Source organism: Bos taurus, chromosome 19 (genome assembly GCF_002263795.3).
Source record: "Bos taurus isolate L1 Dominette 01449 registration number 42190680 breed Hereford chromosome 19, ARS-UCD2.0, whole genome shotgun sequence".
Taxonomy (NCBI): Eukaryota; Metazoa; Chordata; class Mammalia; order Artiodactyla; family Bovidae; genus Bos; species Bos taurus.
In genome coordinates, this window is record NC_037346.1 from 22252020 (window position 1) to 22261230 (window position 9211).

Genomic DNA, 9211 nt, shown 5'->3' on the forward strand with positions numbered 1-9211 from the left:
TGCCTTGAGGCCAAAACACCAAAACATAAAACAGAAAGCAACATTGTAACAAACTTAAGACTTTTTTTTTTTTAAGGCCCTTTTTAGTATCTGTCAACAGGGGTATAATTAACAGCGTGGTGAAGGTCACACAAGAGCCGGCTACACACGCACCCTTTGTCAGCCACAAGGCGGTGTGAGTGTGACCTCCTCGTTGTCACTCGCCAGGCCTGGACCCCAAGTGGCTGACCTGACTGAATGGCAGGTGGCCATAGAGTTTGCTCTGTCCCTGGGCTCACTCGAACAGGAGTGAGCCCAGGTGACAACACAGCCTGCCCCCGGGCGCAGGCCGCATCTGCAGCAAGCACCGGAATGTCAAGCCTTTGCCTTTTTAGGTCCTGCTGGTGAGATCCGACTTACTCAAGAATTTTAAAAGGCTCTCCATCCTCTGTTCCCCTTGCCCTGGCAGCTGCCGTTTCCCGTAGCAGTTAGGGATAAACCTGCAGACGCGCAGAGAAAGAACTTCCTCCCTCCCAGGTGGTGTTGGCCGGGCTGCCTGTTGTGGAAAATGTGGCAAGTTTCCTCTGAATGCAAATCAGAAGGGTTGCCAAAGGCTTCCATCCAAAAAACTGTGTCTTTAGATAATGGTGTCCGGTGTCCAAAGAAACTCATTTCAACTGGCCATTCCTGGCAGGGACAAAATTCCTGCCTACACTTTTTTTTTTTTGACCTTCAATGCCCAAAAATCTCTAAGCAGGATTATCTTGGGACAGGCAGACCTAACAGGGAAGCCAGAAATTCACCAGCTCTTTGGATGGCTTCACAGTCACCTTTCAAAAGATGTTCAGACCTTTCCCAAGGCCAGGGGAATCCCTGTAACCAGGCCCTCTCAATCCCCTTGGGGGCTACTGATACCAGAGAATGCTGGGCAATAGAGTGATAGGAAAACCTGTAAATGCTTTGTCCCCTAAGAATGCTTATCACTCTGTCTGAGAGCTCTGGTAGCTTCTGCTCAGTGATCAAATGGAATTTGCACAATGGCCATGACCCAGGGCCGTCTCCTGTTTGGGGTAATTTTTCAACACATAGGAAATTAAGAACAGCTTCTTGATAAAACTTCCCTTTGCTTCTGGGGCCAAGAAAAGTATTTACCAAGTGGGGCTGCAATTTTCAGGGCCACCAGGTGAAACAGTAGAGAGAAACTCCAGCTTCTTCCACTCGCTCTGTGCAGATGGAAAAGGAAGGCCCTTCTCAGGCAGAGGGGAAGCACATCGCCTGCTGAAGAGACCACAGTCCACAGAATTCTGCACAGACTGCAGTCCTGTGACTGGGCCACCTGGGGCGGCTGGTGAAACGCTTTAGCAGGCAGATGGAAAAGTAGCCAATGTTGTGTAAAAAAAACATGAGCTCACACACATACACACACACATACACCCCAACCTCATACCCACGCCCTACTGCGGCCCTGACTCTGCTCTCAACCACTCCCAAGTGTTGGCCCCTTGGCTGGCCGGCTGGCTCTGTCCTCTGAGGAGGGCGCTGATGGGCCAGAAGGTCTAGCTGATGTAGCCCAGGGCTTTAGGTGCAGCCTGGCTACTGTTTAGTATGCAAGCAACACCTGGTTGTGAGTGGGGCTGAGAGATCCAGGCCCTTCAGGGCTATTGGGTATCGCGGGAACTGAGTATTTGCTGCCTCCTGGATAGTGCAGAGACCTCATTGGATCAAAAAACCCCTGTTAAGTGGGCATGATTTATGGATGTGGACCTGGAGGCCTGGGGAACAAACGAGCCAAGATTCAGCTCAAGACTCATTCCGTCACCAGGCTCCGTGCTCTACACCAGTGCTTTTTACATGTATGAGGCCCGACTTCACATAGGACTCTCGCTCTACAAACAGATAAAGTGTTTTATTAATGTATTTTGTGAGTTCACATATCTTTCAAAGCAAATCCGTGAGAACACTGAAACTATTTCAGTTAAATAGAAAGCATTTCAAAGCTAAGGTTATGGGTGGCAATTTATCCCTAACCGTAACTTTGAAGTGCTTTCTGTTTAACCGTCCCTGGGGATGCAGAGTCAGCCATGACTGAGCACACACTGGCAATTTACATGCATCTACCCAGCATCCAGTCTATTTCTGTGTTTTGCTTTGGTTGCATAGAATAGAGAAATCTTGATTTAATCCAGCGAACAATTTGCAAACAGTATCAGGTTCTGTTTGTTAGTTCTCTTAAAGTCTTCACTGTAGTTGTTATACTAGTGCTTCTGTTATATATTTTGGGTTCTTTTGGCCACAAAGCATGTGGGATCTTTGTTCCCAGACAAGGGGTCAAACCGGCACACCCTGCATTGGAAGGCGGGGTCTTTGCCACTAGAACCCCCAGGGATGTCCCTCAGTTGTTTTTCACTCTCCTTCCAATCCCAGATACTCTGGTTACCCAGATGTGAGTCTCTTTATCCTGAGGTCTACACAGACAGAACAGCCTCGACAGGGCAGGTTAATGCACCAAGTGTCTGTAAAATCTCAACATTTACACCAGTAACACATTTGAGGATGTGTGTTATTACAGTTTAGAATATTTTGTCATTAGAATAGGCTTCAAGTATGCATTCTTAAAGGGAAGATAGAATCAAAGCTTTATGTGGAGCTCCTTGGCCCCTCAAAACATCTCAAGAATTCCAGGTTCCCAGAAGTCACTTTGGAAGCTGCAGGCCCTCATCAGGGGTTGCCGTGCAAAGGGGAGGGGGCATTTGGTGGGGTCACCTTTGTACACAAAAGAGTACCTTTCATCTGAAGTCCACCACCCGCTCAGCAACACCCCTGAACTGTCATCCAGATCCTGTTTGAGTCTCGCTGGACGCCACCACCTGGACTGAGCCTTGCCGTCCTTAGAAGTCGGACATCAGAGAGCAAGGCACCCGTGGTGCAAGGCAGCTGTGTTCTGAGAAGAAAGCAGTGCAACCGGAAGTGGGAGGAGGGGGCTCAGGCAACACTTGAAAGGAAGCCTGTCCTCCTCGGGAAACGCCCACATCCCCAGATCTCACACCTGAGGCCTCGCACGTCTGTGCATGCGATGCTTCCCCACCCTCTCAGGACTTGAAGTATAGACACGATGACATGTGGGACTCCCCTGGCCTCACCAGGGGCTCTTGGGGCCGGATCGATGGGCTTCAGGGTTGGGTGGTATGTAGGTTTATCCGCTTTTAGAACTTCGGCCAGATCTCCTCGTGTGACAGTTGGGAATCTGAGGCCTCAGGAGTTCCAGTCAGGAACTTGGGCCCCACTATGCACGAGGACTGGCCACATGCAAGCCATCCATGTGGTACCCACTCTCCATTTGCTGCCGCACTCTGCCTGGCTGTCCTTCCCTGGAGGCCCCACCCCCGCTCCCACCAGGCTCCTCAGAGCTTGCCCTCTTTTCCATTCTGCCTGCAGAAGTGAACAGGGGTATCATGCTTTCCTCTATCCTGCCACCCCCTAAGATCCCCCATGCCACTTCTCTTGTGGTCTTTGTTACCATTTCCAGCAAGAGATTACAGCCACCACCTCCATCCCCTATAGGCATGCCTCTTATTCAGCATCCATCTCAACTACTTTCCAGAAACTTCTCTGGAAGGACGATCTTCTTTCTGCACTTTCATCCTCTTTGCCCTCTCGGTTGGTTTGGCGAGTCCTCCCCACCCTTGGGACTCCTCCCCTCCCTCCTTCCACACCTGGCTTTCCTGGCTCCCATCAAACATCTCGGTCTCCGTCACTGACTCTTCCCTCCTTCCAAACCTTGACCGCCCGTGTCAAGCCCCAAGGTCTTAGGCACCCCCGTAGTTTTCACTCCAGGCTCCTTCAGAGAACTTTCCTGCCCAGCACAGGCATAAACACCAGCTATGCCTTCTGAGGTTTCTCAGAGTTTTAGCCTTTGTCCACCACACCCGCCTCAGCTGACCCCATTCCACTTGCAGTTCCCACCATCAATTCTGGGGAGCATCTCCAGGTCCACTCGTCTCCCTGCCTGCAATTCCCCATCTCTAAAGGGGACCACCTTCCCTTCCCAGTTCCTCAGTCTCAAGGCCTTAGAGTCAGGCACCCTTTTATTATGCAGTTGCACTAAGTCATGTCCAGCTCTTTGTGACCCCATGGACTGCAGCATGCCAGGCTTTCCTGTCCTTCATCTCCCAGAGTTTGCTCAAATCTCACGTCCACTGAGTCAGTGATGCCATCCAACCATCTCATCCTCTATCTCCCCCTTCTCCTCCTGCCTTGACAACTCTCTTTGTCAACCAATATGGTTAGTTAATCCAAAAAAATTTATTTTTCTAAATGATTATACAAACACTAGTCCCGGAAACCAAGAGAAAATCTCAATTGCCCCAGCAAATCAAGCCTCTCAGTCCCTGTCAGGCCTGGCAGGTGGGGTTTCCGCACAGAGCAGCCCTTCTCCGTGGTCTCCTGGCCAGGCTCACCAAGTTCCTCTTTGCTCTGAGAGTCTGAGAAGGAGCTGGTTCGCTCCCCTGGGCCTCCTCTCAATCATGACCACTAACCCTGATGATTCTCGGTGTTTCTATGCTCCCAGTGTCTATACTGATGCTATAGAAATAATAGCTTAAAGAAGCAGCCTGGGTTTCTTCACCTTATAAAATATTGCAATAGTAATATTTATTTTAAAGGATACAATATGAGTCTTCATGTTAATAAGTTTAAACAATATAGAAATATATATATCAAAGGTCCTACCCTCCTTCCAGACTTTTTCTATGTCTATATCATGGGGGAAGGGCACTTTGCAAACAATATTAACCATATTTGCATATTTTCCTACAGCTAAACAAGAAATCTTGGCCATCTTTTCCCTCAGCATGTATAGAACTACTCATTCTTTTTAAGGCTACATAGTGTTTTATGGTTGAGATATATCATCACTCACTTAGCCAGTCTCCTATCAGTATACAGAGAGGTTTCTGTTGTCTGGCAATAAGAAACACATCACCAGTGAAAATCTATCTGTCGAAATCGTTGCTTAGCGCGCGCCTTTTTGTAGGCTACTGTCCTAAAATTGTTCAATTCCCATTTTAGAAAACGAAAGGTCACACACATTTGAAGCGCTGCTAACTCTTGCCACAATGCCCTCTACGAAGACGGCTTTGCTGCACACTCCCATAGACTGCGTGTACGTGTGTGATCTCTTCTCCACGTCCTCATGCGCCCTAGGTGTTTTTTCCTGCTTCTTGATCTAGAGGATGTAGTTGCAGCTCTAACTGTAGAAACCCAGCAAGCCTGAGTTCCCCTTTGGTTTTCATTGCACAAAACCAAATGTGAGCCAACCAGTGCTGGGTCTTGCTGCAAGAGAACTTGCCGACTGAGCAAAAGCACAGCAGCTTCCCTCCCGGTCAGGGCTCCTGGAGGACACGCTTTGTTGGTTTGCTTTTGGAAGCAGCAGTCATCCTTTGTATACGTACAGAGATGATAGTTTGATATGCAATTGAGAGTCCTTTCTATTCTTTATCGCTGCCCTTTCCTGAGGCTCCATCAGGGCTCCCTATATGCACTGTTTTCTGGCACTGATGCTATAGAGATAATAGCTTAAATTCTTAGCTTTCTGAACTCCTGTAGAAACTTTGCAAGTGGAGGAGAAAGTCTTGGAAGTCACAAGTTACAAGAATTGTTGGAATGGTGTTTTGCTTTGTTTCTGATCTTTATCCTGAAAGTGGACCTTTACACTTTAAGAGCCAAAATGCTGGAGGACTTTGCATACAGTCCACACCATCAGCATAGGGACAGTGCATCTTGATGTAAACATTTTTTTTTTTCATTTAAAAAACAAAGAAGTGGGGGGTAGGAAAGGACAAACTAAAGGGATATGACTTGGTTTCAAGGCTAAAAGATCCTGGAGAAGAAATCTAGAACCTCACCACTCTGGACTGAGCCCCAGGATAAGAGAAACCCCCCCTAAGTTTGAGGGAAATCCTGATGTAGAGGCCCTTGCCTGGCTTCCAGCTATTAACCTGGGAGACTGCAGTCCCTGTAGAGACGTAAGTATTTGATGACACCTGAGGAGGAGAAATAATGTCTGAGAGTGTTGTCCAGCCAGAGGACCCAAGGGCAACACATCTTAGAGTCTCTCACGCCCCATCATGGTGGGGTGGTGATGGCTTCCAAACTCCTGAGCCCTCAGCAGTAATGAAAGGCCAGCTGGCTGGAAGAGACTTCAGGCTGGGACACCTAGGGTGTAGATTCATGAACACGAAAAGGAGGGGTGACAGTCCATGGCCAAGCAGAACCAATTTCTCCTCAGTAGAAGCCAGAGAGGTAGAAAGATAACCGTGAACCAGACTCTCACCACCGGCAACCCCATCCTTCCTGCTATGATGTTATGAAAGCCTCCCCAGATGCCACCAGGCAAAGGGGAAGAGAGAGAGTAGTAATTACCCAAGAGCTACTAGTCATTTCCCAGAAGATAAGAACCATACTGTGAGCAAGACACTTTTCCAGGCTTGAGAGAAACTGGGGTCTTAGGCACTAAACTGAGCACAGAGCGTTCGCCTTCTATACGCCAGGGTATCATCACAAAACAATATCCATGACAAGTGCCGAAGGAGAAGGAACAGCTTGTTGCTGTGTCTTTGACACGCACTTCCAGCCAGGAGCACAGCTGGACTAAACAAGCCACCCTAACTCTCACTTCCCTTTGTCACCGGTGTGACATCTTTACAGGATGCATGTCCAGGATTGGAGCTAATTGACTCCAGAAGGGATTGAACTTGGGGCCCTTGTCAAGTCCGCAGTAATCTCCACTCAGTGAATTGAAGCCAGGGAGAAAGATGTCCAGGTCCTCAGAGACCTCACGACAGGCCTTTGCTGCTCGTCTCCTTCCTTCTTTGCCTGCCTGTTCCTTATATGATGCTTCTGTATCACTCCCTGCAGACTTCGTCCCCCAAGCCTCCCCTCCCTCTCTCCCCCAAGCTGGTGAAGCTCTCCTTGTGCTCCCACACTCTGCCTCACACACAGTGGGCCCTTGGCAGGTGCTGGTTGAATGCATGGGTCTAGTGGGAGTGCACACACAGAGCCCCAAAACTTTTACCCAGAGCAAATTTTGGTAAGAGCTCTCAGCCTTGGGAGTAGAGGTAAAACAGTTTCTGTGGGGCAAGACTAGGGTATCTGCTGATAAACAATCTTCCAATGAGGAACACAAAGCCCAGATTCCTTAATATTCGTGTGTGATGGAAGGCCCACACGAAGCTCGTATTAACCGCTCTTTTTATTACAAGTGTATAGAACTGATAGGGATTGTGACCTGTCTTAGGATTTATAAGATGTTAATGCCTGACATTCTAGAGACTTCTGCTTCTAACACAGCCAACTAACAGCAGAAGGTCCTTTCTCAGATGGCAGATAGGCTTGATACTAAAAAAGGACTCCCTGGAAGTAACAGAGTCTAACCTTTCAGTCTTTGAAAAGCAAGGTGTTGAGAGGGGGGTCAGGTCATGTTTGATGGGCATCTGGTGGGGCAGGGCGTTGGCTGGGACTGAAGTCGAGTAGCCCCATCATTCTCAGGTCCAGACGCTCTCTTTGCATGTGGAACCAGGGAGTCTTTTAGAGAAATCCGAAGAGAAGGGGCCAGAAGGGTAAGCCAAGCTCAGGGGAGAGAGATCTGGATCCAAAGTGTGGTTTTTTGCTGGCTTATTTTACTATTTGTCTCGGTGCAGCCCCTGCATGGTTCAAGCTGAGACCTAGGGCAGGAGCCAGGCATAAAGGAAGCTGTACTGTATCAGGACCACCCTATAAACATAACTAGAAGGAGCGGGAGGCACTTAGCTGCAGATCACAGCACAGCTCACCTCAGGGCCACAGAGCCCTCCCCCACCACCAGCGTTCGCAGCATGGCCCAGGGCTTTGTTACCCACAGCGGTGACGGCTTGGCCACAGCCTCTGAATGCCTGGTGGAGCTGATGGTGGTCCTGTTGGAGGGCACTGTCACCCAACTTAGCAGAACCAGAGGCTGGGGCAGTGGGTTCGAGAAAAGAAAAAGAAAATTAATAGCAGGCGTCCTGTGTGTATGACAAGATTTATTTAGCAGCATATGAGAGACACCTTCAGAGATTTCCAGAAAGGCTTGTTACTGGTTGGAGTCATCCTGCAGAAGAAGTACAAGGCAAGAGTCGATAAAATTCCAGTTAATCATCAGCTGATACAACCTGGAAAACACGAAATGCATGGAATTTTTCTTTGGTGCTTCTCCGCTCACCTCAAGTTCTTTCTTTACCCCTGGCGAATTTTCAGTAGAGACTCAAAACTGAAAAACATTTCTTCAAAGGCATGTAACAGCCTTCGGTGAGTCTCAGGAGTTCCCAGCAGTACAGAGCTGCAAACCACAGCTGCCTTCGTGGCTGTGTATTCTGCTTTGAATCTAGGGGGTGAAGAGGAATGCGCTTAGGGGCACCAGCTCAGGGGAGGACAGCGGAGCCAATTGCACCCCCTCCCCAGGGCTCCCACTCACCATCCTTCCCCACGCAGCCCTGCAGACCCTAATCCCCCAGAGGTCCTGAACACCCCAGAGTCTGGAGGCTGCCTTTGGAGAGTGGCCGAGCAGACCGGCCATTTGTGGCCTGTACGCCCGTCTATAGCACCCTTCAGCCGAGGAACCAAGGGTCTTAACTTCAGTGGCTCAACGAGGGGCTGTTTTTCTGGGCTGCGAGTCCTTGTCCGGTGTGAATAAGCAGAACAGAGCCAAGAGTGCAAGTGTACTGATGCCGTTCCAACAAGTCCATGTGCCCCAGCTCTTTTCAAAATTCCATCTGAGGTGTTTTTTTTTTTTTTAATCCCATCTGGGTTTTATTTTGCAGAGGCCACAGCCCTTTTTCTGTGTAACTAGGGAGCATTTGGGAGAATAGCTCTCAGCTTACAAATAGGAGGCCTCGAGGCTGGAGCCTGTATTTGACTGGGGTCCCCAGGTCCCCCACTCAGGGGTCACCAGCCTGACTCCGCCCCAAGCTGCATTCGGTTGTCTGGGTGAGCACTGCCACGTGGGCTGGGCCAGACACCACCTACCCACCTGACCCGGTGGTCTCACAGGTGAGAGGTCAGAAAAGGAGCCAGCCTGTTTCCGCAGGCACACTTCTCTGTGCGATTGCCAAGCTCTGGCACGCTTGACCTCTGTGTGGTTCAGGGCACCTCTGTGAGTCCCAGGGGCACAGAGGTATGACCAACCTTAGCAATGTGTGCGCACAGATGCCTATGGATT

General features: G+C 49.4%; 1 non-coding gene across 1 annotated transcript; it reads left to right on the plus strand.

Annotated features, from left to right (window-relative positions):
- The first annotated feature begins 1956 nt into the window (after nt 1-1956).
- On the plus strand, nt 1957-2032 carry MIR2336 (microRNA mir-2336). Its single transcript, NR_030851.1, has one exon. It is a non-coding gene; the product is annotated as a microRNA mir-2336 (primary transcript).
- Nucleotides 2033-9211: the final 7179 nt, after the last annotated feature.